General features: G+C 40.9%; 18 non-coding genes across 18 annotated transcripts; all 18 read left to right on the top strand.

Annotated features, from left to right (window-relative positions):
* Positions 1 to 28: 28 nt before the first annotated feature.
* On the top strand, positions 29 to 100 carry TRNAC-GCA (transfer RNA cysteine (anticodon GCA)). Its single transcript has one exon. It is a non-coding gene; the product is annotated as a tRNA-Cys (tRNA).
* A 668-nt stretch (positions 101 to 768) lies between these two features.
* On the top strand, positions 769 to 840 carry TRNAC-GCA (transfer RNA cysteine (anticodon GCA)). Its single transcript has one exon. It is a non-coding gene; the product is annotated as a tRNA-Cys (tRNA).
* A 1,244-nt stretch (positions 841 to 2,084) lies between these two features.
* Positions 2,085 to 2,156, top strand: TRNAC-GCA (transfer RNA cysteine (anticodon GCA)). The gene has a single exon. It is a non-coding gene; the product is annotated as a tRNA-Cys (tRNA).
* A 482-nt stretch (positions 2,157 to 2,638) lies between these two features.
* On the top strand, positions 2,639 to 2,710 carry TRNAC-GCA (transfer RNA cysteine (anticodon GCA)). The gene has a single exon. It is a non-coding gene; the product is annotated as a tRNA-Cys (tRNA).
* Positions 2,711 to 10,324: 7,614 nt separating this feature from the next.
* TRNAC-GCA (transfer RNA cysteine (anticodon GCA)) lies at positions 10,325 to 10,396 on the top strand. The gene has a single exon. It is a non-coding gene; the product is annotated as a tRNA-Cys (tRNA).
* A 273-nt stretch (positions 10,397 to 10,669) lies between these two features.
* Positions 10,670 to 10,741, top strand: TRNAC-GCA (transfer RNA cysteine (anticodon GCA)). Its single transcript has one exon. It is a non-coding gene; the product is annotated as a tRNA-Cys (tRNA).
* Positions 10,742 to 11,229: 488 nt separating this feature from the next.
* On the top strand, positions 11,230 to 11,301 carry TRNAC-GCA (transfer RNA cysteine (anticodon GCA)). Its single transcript has one exon. It is a non-coding gene; the product is annotated as a tRNA-Cys (tRNA).
* A 2,030-nt stretch (positions 11,302 to 13,331) lies between these two features.
* TRNAC-GCA (transfer RNA cysteine (anticodon GCA)) lies at positions 13,332 to 13,403 on the top strand. Its single transcript has one exon. It is a non-coding gene; the product is annotated as a tRNA-Cys (tRNA).
* A 483-nt stretch (positions 13,404 to 13,886) lies between these two features.
* On the top strand, positions 13,887 to 13,958 carry TRNAC-GCA (transfer RNA cysteine (anticodon GCA)). Its single transcript has one exon. It is a non-coding gene; the product is annotated as a tRNA-Cys (tRNA).
* A 103-nt stretch (positions 13,959 to 14,061) lies between these two features.
* Positions 14,062 to 14,133, top strand: TRNAC-GCA (transfer RNA cysteine (anticodon GCA)). The gene has a single exon. It is a non-coding gene; the product is annotated as a tRNA-Cys (tRNA).
* A 269-nt stretch (positions 14,134 to 14,402) lies between these two features.
* Positions 14,403 to 14,474, top strand: TRNAC-GCA (transfer RNA cysteine (anticodon GCA)). The gene has a single exon. It is a non-coding gene; the product is annotated as a tRNA-Cys (tRNA).
* Positions 14,475 to 14,572: 98 nt separating this feature from the next.
* Positions 14,573 to 14,644, top strand: TRNAC-GCA (transfer RNA cysteine (anticodon GCA)). Its single transcript has one exon. It is a non-coding gene; the product is annotated as a tRNA-Cys (tRNA).
* A 658-nt stretch (positions 14,645 to 15,302) lies between these two features.
* TRNAC-GCA (transfer RNA cysteine (anticodon GCA)) lies at positions 15,303 to 15,374 on the top strand. Its single transcript has one exon. It is a non-coding gene; the product is annotated as a tRNA-Cys (tRNA).
* Positions 15,375 to 15,862: 488 nt separating this feature from the next.
* Positions 15,863 to 15,934, top strand: TRNAC-GCA (transfer RNA cysteine (anticodon GCA)). The gene has a single exon. It is a non-coding gene; the product is annotated as a tRNA-Cys (tRNA).
* Positions 15,935 to 16,207: 273 nt separating this feature from the next.
* On the top strand, positions 16,208 to 16,279 carry TRNAC-GCA (transfer RNA cysteine (anticodon GCA)). Its single transcript has one exon. It is a non-coding gene; the product is annotated as a tRNA-Cys (tRNA).
* A 489-nt stretch (positions 16,280 to 16,768) lies between these two features.
* TRNAC-GCA (transfer RNA cysteine (anticodon GCA)) lies at positions 16,769 to 16,840 on the top strand. The gene has a single exon. It is a non-coding gene; the product is annotated as a tRNA-Cys (tRNA).
* A 98-nt stretch (positions 16,841 to 16,938) lies between these two features.
* On the top strand, positions 16,939 to 17,010 carry TRNAC-GCA (transfer RNA cysteine (anticodon GCA)). Its single transcript has one exon. It is a non-coding gene; the product is annotated as a tRNA-Cys (tRNA).
* A 1,428-nt stretch (positions 17,011 to 18,438) lies between these two features.
* TRNAC-GCA (transfer RNA cysteine (anticodon GCA)) lies at positions 18,439 to 18,510 on the top strand. Its single transcript has one exon. It is a non-coding gene; the product is annotated as a tRNA-Cys (tRNA).
* Positions 18,511 to 18,822: the final 312 nt, after the last annotated feature.

Genomic DNA, 18,822 nt, shown 5'->3' with positions numbered 1-18,822 from the left:
CGACAAAATGCATCTACAAAATGTAGTTGGGGGTATAGCTCAGTGGTAGAGCATTCGACTGCAGATCGAGAGGTCCTCGGTTCAAACCCGGGTATTCCCTTTCAATTTTCTCCTTGACATTAAACTATACACGCTTCGCAATGTTTGAGCTTCGGTATACATTTTTAAACTGACAAAATGCATCTACAAAGTGTAGTTGGGAGTATAGCTCAGTGGTAGAGTTTTCGACTTCATATGGAGAGGTCCTCGGTTCAAACCCGTGTGCCGCCTTCATGTATTTTCCTTAAAATTAAAGTTTACACGCTTAACAATTTTTGAGCTTCCGTATTCATTTTTAAACCGGCTGAATGCATCTAATCTACAAATTGCAGTTGGGGGTATAGCTCAGTGGTGGGCGGCCCCTGTGGCGGAGTGGTTAGCACATCGCGCTACGACGCCATGGGTCCCGGGTTCGATTCCCGGTTCGGCCATGGATGTTTGTGATTGTCTGTCCTGAAAAGTCTTGAAATTGAAATATGAATGAAATGATATGAGTGAATGAAGTGTGATGGGGGAAGCTTCCGCATAGGGGCTTTCCTTTTGTAAAAAGAAAAAAAAAAAAAAAAAAGTGGTAGAGCATTCGACTGCAGATCGAGAGGTCCTCGGTTCAAACCCGGGTGCCTCCTTCCTATTTTCTCCGTGAAATTAAACTTTACACGCTTCACAATTTTTGAGCTTCGGTATACATTTTTAAACTGACAAAATGCATCTAATCAACAAATTGTAGTTGGGGGTATAGCTCAGTGGTAGAGCATTCGACTGCAGATCGAGGGGTCCTCGGTTCAAACCCGGGTACCCCCTTCCTATTTTCTCCTTGAAATTAAACTATACACGCTTCACAAATGTTGAGCTTCAGTGTGCATTTTTAAACTGACAAAATGCATCTGCAAAGTGTAGTTGGGGGTATACCTCAGTGGTCGTCAACCTCCGTGGCGAAGTGGTTAGCAGATCGCGCTACAACGCCAGAGGTTCTGGGTTCGATTCCCAGATAAGGCATGGGGATTTGTGTTCATCCAGTTGATAAGAAACAAATATAATGTAAGAATTGAAAAGTGTAAAAGTGAGAAAAAGAATGAATGGTGGGGGATACCTCCGTGAAGGGGGTATTTCCTTTGAAAAAAAAAAAAAAGTGGAAGAGCATTCGACTGCAGATCGAGAGGTCCTCGGTTCAAACCCGGGTGCCCCCTTCCTGTATTCTCCTTGAAATTAAACTTTACACGCTTCACAATTTTTGAGCTTCGGTATACATTTTTAAACCGACAAAATGCATCTACAAAATGTAGTTGGGGGGTATAGCTCAGTGGTCGTCAACCTCCGTGGCGAAGTGGTTTGCAGATCGCGCTACAACGCCAGGGGTTCTGGGTTCGAGTCCCGGGTAAGGCATGGGTATTTGTGATTGTCTGTCCTGAAAAAGTCCTGAAATAGAATTGTGAATGAAATGATATGAGTGAATGTGATGGGGGAAGCTTCCGCTTAGGGGGCTCTCCTTTAAAAAAAAAAAAAAAAGTGGTAGAGCATTCGACTGCAGATCGAGAGGTCCTCGGTTCAAACCCGGGTGCTCCCTTCCTATTTTCGCCTTGAAATTAAACTATACACGCTTCACAATTTTTGAGCTTCAGTATGCATTTTTAAACTGACAAAATGCATCTACAAAGTGTAGTTGGGGGTATAGCTCAGTGGTCGTCAACCTCCGTGGCGAAGTGGTTTGCAGAGCGCGCTACAACGTCAGAGGTTCTGGGTTCGAGTCCCGGGTAAGGCATGGGTATTTGTGTTCGTCCAGTTGATAAGAAACAAAGATAATGTAAGAATTGAAAAGTGTAAAAGTGAGAAAAAGAGTTAATGGTGGGGGATACCTCCGTGAAGGGGGTATTTCTTTTGAAAAAAAAAAAGTGGTAGAGCATTCGACTGCAGATCGAGAGGTCCTCGGTTCAAACCCGGGTGCCCCCTTCCTGTATTCTCCTTGAAATTAAACTTTACACGCTTCACAATTTTTGAGCTTCGGTATACATTTTTATACCGACAAAATGCATCTACAAAGTGTAGTTGGGGGTATAGCTCAGTGGTAGAGCATTCGACTGCAGATCGAGAGGTCCTCGGTTTAAACCCGGGTGCCCCCTTCCTGTATTCTCCTTGAAATTAAACTTTACACGCTTCACAATTTTTGAGCTTCGGTATACATTTTTAAACCGACAAAATGCATCTACAAAGTGTAGTTGGGGGTATAGCTCAGTGGTCGTCAACCTCCGTGGCGAAGTGGTTTGCAGAGCGCGCTACAACGCCAGAGGTTCTCGGTTCGAGTCCCGGGTAAGGCATGGGTATTTGTGTTCGTCCAGTTGATAAGAAACAAAGAAAAATGTAAGAATTGAAAAGTGTAAAAGTGAGAAAAAGAGTGAATGGTGGGGGATACCTCCGTGAAGGGGGTATTTCCTTTGAAAAAAAAAAAGTGGTAGAGCATTCGACTGCAGATCGAGAGGTCCTCGGTTCAAACCCGGGTGCACCCTTCCTGTATTCTCCTTGAAATTAAACTTTACACGCTTCACAATTTTTGAGCTTCGGTATACATTTTTATACCGACAAAATGCATCTACAAAGTGTAGTTGGGGGTATAGCTCAGTGGTAGAGCATTCGACTGCAGATCGAGAGGTCCTCGGTTTAAACCCGGGTGCTTCCTTCCTGTATTCTCCTTGAAATTAAACTTTACACGCTTCACAATTTTTGAGCTTCGGTATACATTTTTAAACCGACAAAATGCATCTACAAAGTGTAGTTGGGGGTATAGCTCAGTGGTCGTCAACCTCCGTGGCGAAGTGGTTTGCAGAGCGCGCTACAACGCCAGAGGTTCTGGGTTCGAGTCCCGGGTAAGGCATGGGTATTTGTGTTCGTCCAGTTGATAAGAAACAAAGAAAAATGTAAGAATTGAAAAGTGTAAAAGTGAGAAAAAGAGTGAATGGTGGGGGATACCTCCGTGTAGGGGGTATTTCCTTTATAAAAAAAAAAAAAAGTGGTTAGCAGAGCGCGCTACAACGCCAGGGGTTCCAGGTTCGAGTCCCGGGTAAGGCATGGGTATTTGTGATTGTCTGTCCTTAAAAAGTCCTGAAATAGAAATGTGAATGAAATGATATGAGTGAATGTGATGGGGGAAGCTTCCGCTTAAGCGGCTTTCCTTTAAAAAGAAAAAAAAAGTGGTAGAGCATTCGACTGCAGATCGAGAGGTCCTCGGTTCAAACCCGGGTGCTCCCTTCCTATTTTCTCCTTGAAATTAAGCTAAACACGCTTCATAATTTTTGAGCTTCAGTATGCATTTTAGTAGTATGATTTGACCTATTATTGGCGCGATAAATGATGAACCCCCTTCAGGCAGATTTGGCTACACTTAAAACTTGCTCAACATGCCCATATGAGCTTTTTGCTCAAGTGTGGTACTCCGTCTAATCCAAGATTTTTGTAAAAATGCCCTCGGGAAGTTCCCGTGAAATGATGAGCCCCCTCAGATTGATTTGTCCGCACTTACAAAAGGCACTTCTGTCAGATTGTTGTCCATAATCCTGTCAAAAATATGACCCTCTTGATATTTTTTTTGGCTACACTTAAAACTAGGCCAAACGTATTAACACACACACACACACACATATTTACTTCCGGTCCACTTCCGGTCCACTTCCGGTCCACTTCCGGTTTGCCTACTTCCGGTCTACTTGTGGCCTATTTCTGGTTTATTTATATTGCATCATGTTTTGCAACAAATTATTAGACATGTGTTGTTTTCTGATTGGTTGGTTATGACATAATGTGATGATGTGTTATATTCTGATTGGCTTATTGTTTCAGATGCTTTCAATGCGGTCTGTGCTTAGGCTATATAAAGAGATTTTGCATTGCCTATCAGCCAGTATTGTGAGAGTTGTTGAAGAGTAAGGGTGTGTTGTTGCAGTGCTGCTCATATTTTTTTAAATACAAAAATATTGCAAATTTATATAAATTGAATTACAAATCTATTTGATTTAATATACAGAATTTTTGACAACCTGTCATAGGTTTATTAAGTATAGAGTTTTGATTTGAACCCCAAGAAATTTTATATAAATACCAAAGCCAAAAATATTAACACACATACACACACACACACACACACTAAATATACAAAACACACTGCTGAACCCAACTGATATTTTTATTAAGCATAGAATTTTGATTTGAACCCCAGGAAATCTTATATAATAAACAACAACAAAAATGCCAAATCAAAAATATTGTAATCAATGCAATAAGAATATAACCAGCCCCAATTGGGCCAGGCACCAAAAGAATTGTAATCCAGACAAATGCAGAACTCCCACAAAAATATGCCCTAAATGCCATAGAAAATATAGCATGGAATACTTCACTTATAAACATAAAGGTACTTGTTCTGCACAGTCATCAACATTGCCCCCACAACCATCTACATCTGGTCTGAAAAGGAAGCATGAAGCACCTGTTAATGCTAGAGCAGCAAAGCAGCCACGCTATGAACCCATCCATAGCAGTTTTAACGGCCAATTAAGGGATCACCGTTTGCCAGATGTGCAGGCAATTCTAAATGCACAAAATGGCTCTTATAAGCTGTCCCTCAAATTGTTTACACAATATAAGAAGCCAAATGGCACAAAATTTACACAGCCCCACATAACAGAAACTGTACCGGTATATTCAAATGCAAATTCAGACAAAATAATAAGCAGTTTGATAGATCAATTGAATATTAAACACTCTGAATTTGCTGGAAAAGAGTCTGGATGGAGCCTATGCGGATCTTCACACAAGTTATATATTAATATTTCTGAATTCAACCCATTACAAGGATCTACATATTTGCCTTTACCTGCCAATATTAAAAACAAAAGAGCCGTGGTTAACATAGAAAATAATGATGAGAAATGCTTTTTGTGGTGTATTTTAGCTGCTTTGTATCCAGTTTTAAGGGATCCTGAGAGAATAAGTTATTATATACAGCATGAACATGATTTTGATGAAGCAATGGAGGGTTTAGAATATCCAATGTCTGTTCAGAATATTGATAAATTTGAAAAAAAGGCCAGGAATATCAATGGTAAACAATTATCTATTAATGTATTTATTTGTTCTACTGGCCGTGGCAATTGCTTGATAGCACCTCTCAGAATCAGTACATTTGATGATGATTCTGCTGTTCCGATTGATCTGCTCTTAATTGAAGGGGAAGATACACACCATTATACTCTGATACATAATCTTGAAGCTTTAGTGAGAACACAACTAGACAAATCCAATACAATATTCAAGTTGTGTAGAAGATGTTTAATTGTATTTGATGGTAGAAAAATGGTGAATGGTGTTTGTGAACAGAATGCAGAAATTGCTAAAAACAAGTTAATTGAGCATCTGAAATACTGTGGCAACCATAAACCTGTTCATATGGTGATGCCTAATCCAAGTGAAAATGCCAAATTCAAAAAATTTGAAGCCCTGTTGGAACACCCAGCATATATAGTCTGTGATTTTGAATCAAACCTCAAACCCCATGCATTCTGCAGTCCAGATCCTGATGAATCTTCAATTACATCATACCAGCTACATGAACCTTCTAGTTTTTATTATGTGGTTGTACAGGATGGGGTTGTTAGTAAAGAAGATTTATACATGGGAGCAGATGCCATCAAAGAATTTGCACTTACAATAGAAAATGAGTGCCATGACATAGCATCTAATATCTTATTAAAATCAAAACCCATGTTGCCTTTAACAGAGAAACAGATTGAAGATTTCAACAATGCAGAAAAATGCCCGGTATGTGATTCTGAATTTTCAGATACAAATATCAAGGTGAAACACCATTCTCATACAGATGGTAAATTCTTAATGGCCCTGTGTAATAGCTGTAATATTAAGATCCAGAGACCAAAATTTGTCCCCATATTTTGCCATGGTGCATCCAATTATGATTTTCATCATTTGATCAGGTACGAGGGGTTTGACAAGCAGAATTTAAATATTTTAGCTGAAAATAATGAAAAATATATTGCCATTAGCAAAATAATTAAAGTTAATAGTGTTCCTATTCACTTAAGATTTCTTGATTCATACAGAATTCTGTCTGCTAGCCTGGCTACACTGGCCACTCAATTATCTGATGATCAATTCAAAATCACATGTGCTTTGTTTCCAAATCAGGAGCTGAAATTAATTAGGCGAAAGGGTGTATATCCATATGATTATGTTACAGATTTTTCTAAATTTGATGAGTGTTCTCTGCCACCACAACAAGAGTTTTACAGCAAAATCAGAGCATCTGGAATCACTGATGAAGATTATCACCATGCCCAGTTGATGTGGAACAATTTAAAATGCCAGACATTTGGTGATTATCACAAGGCTTATTTAAAACTTGATGTGACCCTCTTAGCTGATATACTTCAGGCATTTAGAAAATCTTCCATGCAAAATTATAAGCTGGATCCAATGTATTTTTACAGTGCTCCGGGCCTAGCATGGTCTGCAATGTTTTTAAACACTAAAATGCAATTGGATCTGATCCAGGATCAAGATATGTATCTGTTTATGGAACAATGTATAAGAGGAGGCATGGTGCAATGTTCTCAGAGATATGCCAGAGCAAATAACAAATATATTCCTGATTATGATCCAGCACTGCCATCAAATTATATATTGTATGTAGATGCCAACAGCCTCTATGGTTATGCTATGATGGATAAATTGCCATATGCAGGGCTTGAGTGGGTTGAAGATTTTAATATTGAAGATCTTAAGGATTTTGATGACAGTCACTATGGCCTGTCCTTAGAAGTTGATCTGACAATTCCTGATGATTTACACAACACATTTTCTGATCTGCCCCCAATTCCTGAGGTTAAGTGTTCACCTGGCTCTAAACAGAAGAAATTGATGATGACTCTAGAGCCGAAACAGGATTATGTCTTATATTACAAAAACCTCCAGTTCCTGATGAAACATGGTGTCCAAGTGACCAAAGTTGGAAAAGTTTTGAGGTTCAGGCACTCAAGATGGTTGAAGCCATATATTGATACAAACACAGAGCTTCGAACATCTGCAATGAGCCAATTTGATAAGACCTTGTTTAAATTGATGGTCAATTCAGTGTATGGCAAAACAATAGAAAATGTCAGAAAATATACTGATGTTAAATTAATTACTGACCCCAGCCGGAGCAAAAAATTGATAGCAAAGCCCAACTTCAATTACAGAAGAATTTATGATGAAAATATGGCACTTTTCAACATGAAAAAAACAAAGATTAAGTTTGATAAGCCTATTTATGTAGGGGCTGTGATATTGGAATTGGCCAAATTACACATGTTAAAATTGTATTATGATGTGTTGAAGCCTTTTTATAAGGATCGTGTAAAACTGATGTACATGGACACAGATAGTTTTGTTCTTGATATTCAAACAGAAGATGTTTATCAAGATATAGCACAGCCTGAATTGTTTAAATATTTTGATACCACTGAACATTCAAAAATTCAACACCACAACAAAAAGGTGCCTGGCAAGTTAAAAGATGAGACACTTGGTGATGTTATTGTGGCATTTGCTGGGTTAAGGGCCAAGATGTACAGTTTTGAAACATGTAGTGGCGCTGTTGCCAAAAAGGCCAAGGGCATTGGCAGAGTAATTGTTGACAAAGAGCTTGAATTTGAAGATTACAAAAATTGCCTCAAATCATGTAGCACAATCAGAACATCAGAAAATAGAATTCAGAGTGTGGATCACTTGTTGACTACAAATATTGTAAGAAAAGTGGCTCTGGACCCACATGATGATAAGAGATGCATTTTGTCATGTGGCTTACATACTCTACCATGGGGTCATTGTGATTTGAAAAGTGGTAATCAATGCCCAATTACAGAGCATGATTTGAAATAAATAAACATGCCTATGAACTTATTTGGGTTCAAAAAACAGGCTATTATGGACCTGCCAACACCACAACCCTCTTCTGATATGATATCTAAACTAAGTGCTTTGTTAATTATTCATCTGAACAGCATACTTACAGATGTTGATGATGAAACAGGTAAAATATTGTACATATTTAACAATAATTTAAATCATTACCAATTACCTGTAGGTGGTCAATTGCAATTTATTACAACCCCTGAGGGTAATGTCAAGATTTCAGTAGGGAGAAATATTTATAGAATTAAGCACTCAAACATGATTTCTGGCACTGTATATACTATTTCTGCTGGTGACTGCTTATATATTGAGGTCCCGGGATCATATGACAAGCTTACACCTTTTTTATAGAATTAAGAATCAGATATTCAATAATAAATAACCACTAAAACAAAATGCCTAATGATATATTTGGCCATACAAGGCATGAAGATCACAGTGATGAGATTCTGATGCTTGATGTCAGAGTCAAGAAATTAAGAAGTGATTTACAAGCTTTACAAACCACACTCAATGCCAGTCTTCAACTAGAAATTATAAATTTACAATCACAATGCATGGACCCTCTTCTTAAAATTGATTCTGAACTCAAATTGCTGCTTCAGAAATATACTGACTTGGCCACATTGGATAATTTTCAAAATTTAGAAGAAGCTGTAGCAGCTCTTCAAGCCAAATTTAAGACCCAGGCCACCAACTCGGAGCAATTGAAACAGCAATTGGAAGAGCAGATAAATAATGTCCAGACACAGCTCCAAACAATTGTCAAAAGCATAAAATCACAAGAAGATTTTGATCTAGTGATTTCCACTCTAAAAGAACAGATTCAATCACTCCAGATACCTAATCTGGACCCCTTGAACAATGCCATAGCCGAGGTTAAAGAAAAAATTGAGACACTTGAAAATTTTATGAACAACTTGCCATCTTCTGATGCTTTGAGTGCAATAACTCGGAGTGTTGCCAACATTAAGCTGCAACTTGAAACATATGAAGATTTTGGAAAAATTCAAAGTACCATAACCCATATTGAGGGTACAATAGCAGCAGTGCAAAGTGATTTGACAAATGTACAAGAATCTCTAGAATCCCGCCTGCCTGGTATTGTAGACACACTTGTCAGTGTCCAGCAACAGATCACAAAGCTTGAAAACCTCAACACTGAATCTGAGCTATCTCATTTTCATCACTTGATCGATGATATCCAAACAAAACTTGAAATTTTACAACAATCAACACCCACTCAGGCAGATATAGCCCTGCTCCAAAATGCTATGCAAAATGTGGCTGATGCTTCTGAATTAAATAATGTGAAATTGGCACTTGAATCTTTGCAAAATACTGTAACAAATCTGCCTACATCACAGGAACTTAAAAATATTAAGAGAGCTGTGAATCGCATATTGAAATCAGAAGATATCAAGAATATCCAGACAGAGATCAAACAACTTACTCAGACAGTGGCCACTCTACCAACTAATCAACATATGAATGAACTGCATGCCCTGATTGAGGATATCAGAAGACAGGTCCATGATCTTACTGCTCAAAATTCAAAATTGGCAGTTATTGAAAATTTGCAACAAATTGTAGCTAATATCAAGCAACAGCTAGGGACCATGGAATCCAATCAAGCAAATGCTCTGTCTGTTTTTGCCACCCAGCTTCAAGAGATTGTGCAACAATACAAGAAACTTGTTGTGGACATAAAAATCAAGCCAGGCCATGATGATGTTGTTAGGACCATCAATGAGCACCTTGAATCTGTAACAAGCAGATTGCTTACAGCAGAAAAAGAAATAACAGGCATAATCGAGAATCCTAAACATACAATAATTCTTGAATTGTACAGCATCCCCAACAAAGAATATGGTTCACCATTTACACCAGGAGGCAAAATATATATGCTGTCCCCTGCAAAAAAAAAAGAAGGTAAAGTGTTCCCCTGTGCATAGCACCACGCCATGAAGGCGTATAGGGGGTGTGGGGGTGTGGGTCGTGAGTGGGGATGATGTGATCAGCATCACGCCCCTGACCGCCTTTACCCCCCAGGGTTTCCCCTAGGTACCCAAGTTATTCGACGCTGGGTGTGCGCCGGGTGTGTTCCACCGTTAGAAAAGTTCCCGGATTTGAACCGGCCGGGGATCGAACCCGGGACCTTTAGCATGGTAGTCAGACGCGTTACCGACAGAGCCACCGCGGCCACCCACTGTCCCCTGCACAATTTTATTACCAGTTTTTTGTTTAAAAGTTTACACGCTTCACAATTTTTGAGCTTCGGTATACATTTTTAAACCGGCAGAATGCATCTAGTCTACAAATTGCAGTTGGGGGTATAGCTCAGTGGTAGAGCATTCGACTGCAGATCGAGAGGTCCTCGGTTCAAACCCGTGTGCCCCCTTCCTGTGTTCTCCTTGAAATTAAAGTTTACACGCTTCACAATTTTTGAGCTTCGGCATACATTTTTAAACTGACAAAATGCATCTACAAAGTGTAGTTGGGAGTATACCTCAGTGGTTGAGTATTCGACTGCAGATCGAGAGGTCCTCTGTTCAAACCCGTGTGACCCCTTCATGTATTTTCCTTGAAATTAAAGTTTACACGCTTTACAATTTTTGAGCTTCGGTATACATTTTTAAACCGGCAGAATGCATCTAATCTACAAATTGCAGTTGGGGGTATAGCTCAGTGGTAGAGCATTCGACTGCATATCGAGAGGTCCTCGGTTTAAACCCGGGTGCCCCCTTCCTGTATTCTCCTTGAAATTAAACTTTACACGCTTCACAATTTTTGAGCTTCGGTATACATTTCTAAATTGACAAAATGCATCTAATCTACAAATTGCAGTTGGGGGTATAGCTCAGTGGAAGTCGACCTCCGTGGCGGAGTGGTCAGCAGAGCGCGCTACAACGCCAGGGGTTCTGGGTTCGAGTCCCGGATAAGGCATGGGTATTTGTGTTCGTCCAGTTGATAAGAAACAAAGAAAAATGTAAGAATTGAAAAGTGTAAAAGTGAGAAAAAGAGTGAATGGTGGGGGATACCTCCGTGAAGGGGGTATTTCCTTTGAAAAAAAAAAAAGTGGTAGAGCATTCGACTGCAGATCGAGAGGTCCTCGGTTCAAACCCGGGTGCCCCCTTCCAATTTTCTCCTTGAAATTAAACTTTACACACTTCACAATTTTTGAGCTTCGGTATACATTTTTAAACCGACAAAATGCATCTACAAAATGTAGTTGGGGGTATAGCTCAGTGGTAGAGCATTCGACTGCAGATCGAGAGGGCCTCAGTTCAAACCTGGGTGCTCCCTTCCTATTTTCTCCTTGAAATTAAACTATACACGCTTCACAATTTTTGAGCTTCAGTATGCATTTTTAAACTGACAAAATGCATCTACAAAGTGTAGTTGGGGGTATAGCGCAGTGGTCGTCAACCTCCGTGGCGAAGTGGTTTGCAGAGCGCGCTACAACGCCAGAGGTTCTGGGTTCGAGTCCCAGATAAGGCATGGGTATTTGTGTTCATCCAGTTGATAAGAAACAAATATAATGTAAGAATTGAAAAGTGTAAAAGTGAGAAAAAGAGTGAATGGTGGGGGATACCTCCGTGAAGGGGGTATTTCCTTTGAAAAAAAAAAGTGGTAGAGCATTCGACTGCAGATCGAGAGGTCCTCGGTTCAAACCCGGGTGCCCCCTTCCTGTATTCTCCTTGAAATTAAACTTTACACGCTTCACAATTTTGAGCTTCGGTATACATTTTTAAACCGACAAAATGCATCTACAAAGTGTAGTTGGGGGTATAGCTCAGTGGTCGTCAACCTCCGTGGCGAAGTGGTTTGCAGAGCGCGCAACAACGCCAGAGGTTCTGGGTTCGAGTCCCGGGTAAGGCATGGGTATTTGTGTTCGTCCAGTTGATAAGAAACAAAGAAAAATGTAAGAATTGAAAAGTATAAAAGTGAGAAAAAGAGTGAATGGTGGGGGATACCTCGGTGAAGGGGGTATTTCCTTTGAAAGAAAAAAAACAAAGTGGTAGAGCATTCGACTGCAGATCGAGAGGTCCTCGGTTCAAACCCGGGTGCCCCCTTCCTGTATTCTCCTTGAAATTAAACTATACACGCTTCACAATTTTTGAGCTTCGGTATACATTTTTAAACCGACAAAATGCATCTACAAAGTGTAGTTCGGGGTATAGCTCAGTGGTCGTCAACCTCCGTGGCGAAGTGGTTTGCAGAGCGCGCTACAACGCCAGAGGTTCTGGGTTCGAGTCCCGGGTAAGGCATGGGTATTTGTGTTCGTCCAGTTGATAAGAAACAAAGAAAAATGTAAGAATTGAAAAGTATAAAAGTGAGAAAAAGAGTGAATGGTGGGGGATACCTCCGTGAAGGCGGTATTTCCTTTGAAAAAAAAAAAGTGGTAGAGCATTCGACTGCAGATCGAGAGGTCCTCGGTTCAAACCCGGGTGCCCCCTTCCTGTATTCTCCTTGAAATTAAACTATACACGCTTCACAATTTTTGAGCTTCGGTATACATTTTTAAACCGACAAAATGCATCTACAAAGTGTAGTTGGGGGTATAGCTCAGTGGTCGTCAACCTCCGTGGCGAAGTGGTTTGCAGAGCGCGCTACAACGCCAGAGGTTCTGGGTTCGAGTCCCGGGTAAGGCATGGGTATTTTTGTTCGTTCAGTTGATAAGAAACAAAGAAAAATGTAAGAATTGAAAAGTATAAAAGTGAGAAAAAGAGTGAATGGTGGGGGATACCTCCGTGAAGGGGGTATTTCCTTTGAAAAAAAAAAAGTGGTAGAGCATTCGACTGCAGATCGAGAGGTCCTCGGTTCAAACCCGGGTGCCCCCTTCCTGTATTCTCCTTGAAATTAAACTTTACACGCTTCACAATTTTTGAGCTTCGGTATACATTTTTAAACCGACAAAATGCATCTACAAAGTGTAGTTGGGGGTATAGCTCAGTGGTCGTCAACCTCCGTGGCGAAGTGGTTTGCAGAGCGCGCTACAACGCCAGAGGTTCTGGGTTCGAGTCCCGGGTAAGACATGGGTATTTGTGTTCGTCCAGTTGATAAGAAACAAAGAAAAATGTAAGAATTGAAAAGTATAAAAGTGAGAAAAAGAGTGAATGGTGGGGGATACCTCCGTGAAGGGGGTATTTCCTTTGAAAAAAAAAAAAAAAAGTGGTAGAGCATTCGACTGCAGATCGAGAGGTCCTCGGTTCAAACCCGGGTGCCCCCTTCCTGTATTCTCCTTGAAATTAAACTATACACGCTTCACAATTTTTGAGCTTCGCTATACATTTTAAAACAAACAAAGTGCATCTGATCAACAAACTGTAGTTGGGGGTATAGCTCAGTGGTAGAGCATTCGACTGCAGATCGAGAGGTCCTCGGTTCAAACCCGGGTGCTCCCTTCCTATTTTCTCCTTGAAATTAAACTATACACGCTTCACAATTTTTGAGCTTCAGTATGCATTTTTAAACTGACAAAATGTATCTACAAAGTGTAGTTGGGGGTATAGCTCAGTGGTCGTCAACCTCCGTGGCGAAGTGGTTAGCAGAGTGCGCTACAACGCCAGAGGTTCTGGGTTCGAGTCCCGGGAAAGGCATGGGTATTTGTGTTCGTCCAGTTGATAAGAAACAATGATAATGTAAGAATTGAAAAGTATAAAAGTGAGAAAAAGAGTGAATGGAGGGGGATACCTTCGTGAAGGGGGTATTTCCTCTGAAAAAAATAAAAAGTGGTAGAGCATTCGACTGCAGATCGAGAGGTCCTCGGTTCAAACCCGTGTGCCCCCTTCATGTATTTTCCTTGAAATTAAAGTTTACACGCTTCACAATATTTGAGCTTCGGTATACATTTTTAAACTGACAAAATGCATCTACAAAGTGTAGTTGGGAGTATAGCTCAGTGGTAGAGTATTCGACTGCAGATCGAGAGGTCCTCGGTTCAAACCTGTGTGCCCCCTTCATGTATTTTCCTTGAAATTAAAGTTTACACGCTTCACAATATTTGAGATTCGGTATACATTTTTAAACCGGCAGAATGCATCTAATCTACAAATTGCAGTTGGGGGTATAGCTCAGTGGTAGAGCATTCGACTGCAGATCCAGAGGTCCTCGGTTTAAACCCGTGTGCCCCCTTCCTGTGTTCTCCTTGAAATTAAAGTTTACACGCTTCACAATTCTTGAGCTTCGGTATACATTTTTAAACTGACAAAATGCATCTACAAAGTGTAGTTGGGAGTATAGCTCAGTGGTTGATTATTCGACTGCAGATCGAGAGGTCCTCTGTTCAAACCCGTGTGCCCCCCTTTATGTATTTTCCTTGAAATTAAAGTTTACACGCTTTACAATTTTTGAGCTTCGGTATACATTTTTAAACCGACAAAATGCATCTACAAAATGTAGTTGGGGGTATAGCTCAGTGGTAGAGCATTCGACTGCAAATCGAGAGGTCCTCGGTTCAAACCCGGGTGCCCCCTTCCAATTTTCTCCTTGAAATTAAACTTTACACACTTCACAATTTTTGAGCTTCGGTATACATTTTTAAACCGACAAAATGCATCTACAAAATGTAGTTGGGGGTATAGCTCAGTGGTAGAGCATTCGACTGCAGATCGGGAGGTCCTCGGTTCAAACCTGGGTGCTCCCTTCCTATTTTCTCCTTGAAATTAAACTATACACGCTTCACAATTTTTGAGCTTCAGTATGCATTTTTAAACTGACAAAATGCATCTACAAAGTGTAGTTGGGGGTATAGCTCAGTGGTCGTCAACCTCCGTGGCGAAGTGGTTTGCAGAGCGCGCTACAACGTCAGAGGTTCTGGGTTCGAATCCCGGGTAAGGCATGGGTATTTGTGTTCGTCCAGTTGATAAGAAACAAAGATAAGGTAAGAATTGAAAAGTGTAAAAGTGAGAAAAAGAGTGAATGGTGGGGAATACCTCCGTGAAGGGGGAATTTCCTTTGAAAAAAAAGAAAAGTGGTAGAGCATTCGGCTGCAGATCGAGAGGTCCTCGGTTCAAACCCGGGTGTTCCCTTCCAATTTTCTCCTTGACATTAAACTATACACGCTTCGCAATGTTTGAGCTTCGGTATACATTTTTAAACTGACAAAATGCATCTACAAAGTGTAGTTGGGAGTATAGCTCAGTGGTAGAGTTTTCGACTTCAGATGGAGAGGTCCTCGGTTCAAACCTGGGTGCCCCCTTCCTGTATTCTCGTTGAAATTAAACTTTACACGCTTCACAATTTTTTAGCTTCGGTATTCATTTTTAAACCGGCTGAATGCATCTAATCTACAAATTGCAGTTGGGGGTATAGCTCAGTGGTAGAGCATTCGACTGCAGATCGAGAGGTCCTCGGTTTAAACCCGGGTGCCCCCTTACTATTTTCTCCGTGAAATTAAACTTTACACGCTTCACAATTTTTGAGCTTCGGTATACATTTCTAAATTGACAAAATGCATCTAATCTACAAATTGCAGTTGGGGGTATAGCTCAGTGGAAGTCGACCTCCGTGGCGGAGTGGTCAGCAGAGCGCGCTACAACGCCAGGGGTTCTGGGTTCGAGTCCCGGATAAGGCATGGGTATTTGTTTTCGTCCAGTTGATAAGAAACAAAGAAAAATGTAAGAATTGAAAAGTGTAAAAGTGAGAAAAAGAGTGAATGGTGGGGGATACCTCCGTGAAGGGGGTATTTCCTTTGAAAAAAAAAAAAGTGGTAGAGCATTCGACTGCAGATCGAGAGGTCCTCGGTTCAAACCCGGGTGCCCCCTTCCAATTTTCTCCTTGAAATTAAACTTTACACACTTCACAATTTTTGAGCTTCGGTATACATTTTTAAACCGACAAAATGCATCTACAAAATGTAGTTGGGGGTATAGCTCAGTGGTAGAGCATTCGACTGCAGATCGAGAGGTCCTCGGTTCAAACCCGGGTGTTCCCTTTCAATTTTCTCCTTGACATTAAACTATACACGCTTCGCAATGTTTGAGCTTCGGTATACATTTTTAAACTGACAAAATGCATCTACAAAGTGTAGTTGGGAGTATAGCTCAGTGGTAGAGTTTTCGACTTCAGATGGAGAGGTCCTCGGTTCAAACCCGGGTGCCCCCTTCCTGTATTCTCGTTGAAATTAAACTTTACACGCTTCACAATTTTTGAGCTTCGGTATTCATTTTTAAACCGGCTGAATGCATCTAATCTACAAATTGCAGTTGGGGGTATAGCTCAGTGGTAGAGCATTCGACTGCAGATCGAGAGGTCCTCGGTTCAAACCCGGGTGCCCCCTTACTATTTTCTCCTTGAAATTAAACTTTACACGCTTCACAATTTTTGAGCTTCGGTATACATTTCTAAATTGACAAAATGCATCTAATCTACAAATTGCAGTTGGGGGTATAGCTCAGTGGAAGTCGACCTCCGTGGCGGAGTGGTCAGCAGAGCGCGCTACAACGCCAGGGGTTCTGGGTTCGAGTCCCGGATAAGGCATGGGTATTTGTGTTCGTCCAGTTGATAAGAAACAAAGAAAAATGTAAGAATTGAAAAGTGTAAAAGTGAGAAAAAGAGTGAATGGTGGGGGATACCTCCGTGAAGGGGGTATTTCCTTTGAAAAAAAAAAAAAGTGGTAGAGCATTCGACTGCAGATCGAGAGGTCCTCGGTTCAAACCCGGGTGCCCCCTTCCAATTTTCTCCTTGAAATTAAACTTTACACACTTCACAATTTTTGAGCTTCGGTATACATTTTTAAACCGACAAAATGCATCTACAAAATGTAGTTGGGGGTATAGCTCAGTGGTAGAGCATTCGACTGCAGATCGAGAGGTCCTCGGTTCAAACCCGGGTGCCCCCTTCCAATTTTCTCCTTGAAATTAAACTTTACACACTTCACAATTTTTGAGCTTCGGTATACATTTTTAAACCGACAAAATGCATCTACAAAATGTAGTTGGGGGTATAGCTCAGTGGTAGAGCATTCGACTGCAGATCGAGAGGTCCTCGGTTCAAACCCGGGTGTTCCCATTCAATTTTCTCCTTGACATTAAACTATACACGCTTCGCAATGTTTGAGCTTCGGTATACATTTTTAAACTGACAAAATGCATCTACAAAGTGTAGTTGGGAGTATAGCTCAGTGGTAGAGTTTTCGACTTCATATGGAGAGGTCCTCGGTTCAAACCCGTGTGCCCCCTTCATGTATTTTCCTTGAAATTAAAGTTTACACGCTTAACAATTTTTGAGCTTCGGTATTCATTTTTAAACCGGCTGAATGCATCTAATCTACAAATTGCAGTTGGGGGTATAGCTCAGTGGTGGGCGGCCCCTGTGGCGGAGTGGTTAGCACATCGCGCTACGACGCCAGGGGTCCCGGGTTCGATTCCCGGCTCGGCCATGGATGTTTGTGATTGTCTGTCCTGAAAAGTCTTGAAATTGAAATATGAATGAAATGATATGAGTGAATGAAGTGTGATGGGGGAAGCTTCCGCATAGGGGCTTTCCTTTTGTAAAAAGAAAAAAAAAAAAAAAATAAAAGTGGTATAGCATTCGACTGCAGATCGAGAGGTCCTCGATTCAAACCCGGGTACCCCCTTCCTATTTTCTCCTTGAAATTAAACTATACACGCTTCACAAATGTTGAGCTTCAGTGTGCATTTTTAAACTGACAAAATGCATCTGCAAAGTGTAGTTGGGGGTATACCTCAGTGGTCGTCAACCTCCGTGGCGAAGTGGTTAGCAGATCGCGCTACAACGCCAGAGGTTCTGGGTTCGATTCCCAGATAAGGCATGGGGATTTGTGTTCATCCAGTTGATAAGAAACAAATATAATGTAAGAATTGAAAAGTGTAAAAGTGAGAAAAAGAATGAATGGTGGGGGATACCTCCGTGAAGGGGGTATTTCCTTTGAAAAAAAAAAAAAAGTGGAAGAGCATTCGACTGCAGATCGAGAGGTCCTCGGTTCAAACCCGGGTGCCCCCTTCCTGTATTCTCCTTGAAATTAAACTTTACACGCTTCACAATTTTTGAGCTTCGGTATACATTTTTAAACCGACAAAATGCATCTACAAAATGTAGTTGGGGGGTATAGCTCAGTGGTCGTCAACCTCCGTGGCGAAGTGGTTTGCAGATCGCGCTACAACGCCAGGGGTTCCGGGTTCGAGTCCCGGGTAAGGCATGGGTATTTGTGATTGTCTGTCCTGAAAAAGTCCTGAAATAGAATTGTGAATGAAATGATATGAGTGAATGTGATGGGGGAAGCTTCCGCTTAGGGGGCTTTCCTTTAAAAAAAAAAAAAAAGTGGTAGAGCATTCGACTGCAGATCGAGAGGTCCTCGGTTCAAACCCGGGTGCCCCCTTCCAATTTTCTCCTTGAAATTAAACTTTACACACTTCACAATTTTTGAGCTTCGGTATACATTTTTAAACCGACAAAATGCATCTACAAAATGTAGTTGGGGGTATAGCTCAGTGGTAGAGCATTCGACTGCAGATCGAGAGGGCCTCAGTTCAAACCTGGGTGCTCCCTTCCTATTTTCTCCTTGAAATTAAACTATACACGCTTCACAATTTTTGAGCTTCAGTATGCATTTTTAAACTGACAAAATGCATCTACAAAGTGTAGTTGGGGGTATAGCGCAGTGGTCGTCAACCTCCGTGGCGAAGTGGTTTGCAGAGCGCGCTACAACGCCAGAGGTTCTGGGTTCGAGTCCCAGATAAGGCATGGGTATTTGTGTTCATCCAGTTGATAAGAAACAAATATAATGTAAGAATTGAAAAGTGTAAAAGTGAGAAAAAGAGTGAATGGTGGGGGATACCTCCGTGAAGGGGGTATTTCCTT

The sequence above is a fragment of the Lepisma saccharinum genome, chromosome 9 (genome assembly GCF_977018435.1).
Source record: "Lepisma saccharinum chromosome 9, izLepSacc3.1, whole genome shotgun sequence".
Lineage (NCBI taxonomy): Eukaryota > Metazoa > Arthropoda > Insecta > Zygentoma > Lepismatidae > Lepisma > Lepisma saccharinum.
The sequence above is the reverse complement of the archived record's forward strand: the minus strand, read 5'-3'. Positions and strand labels throughout refer to the sequence as shown.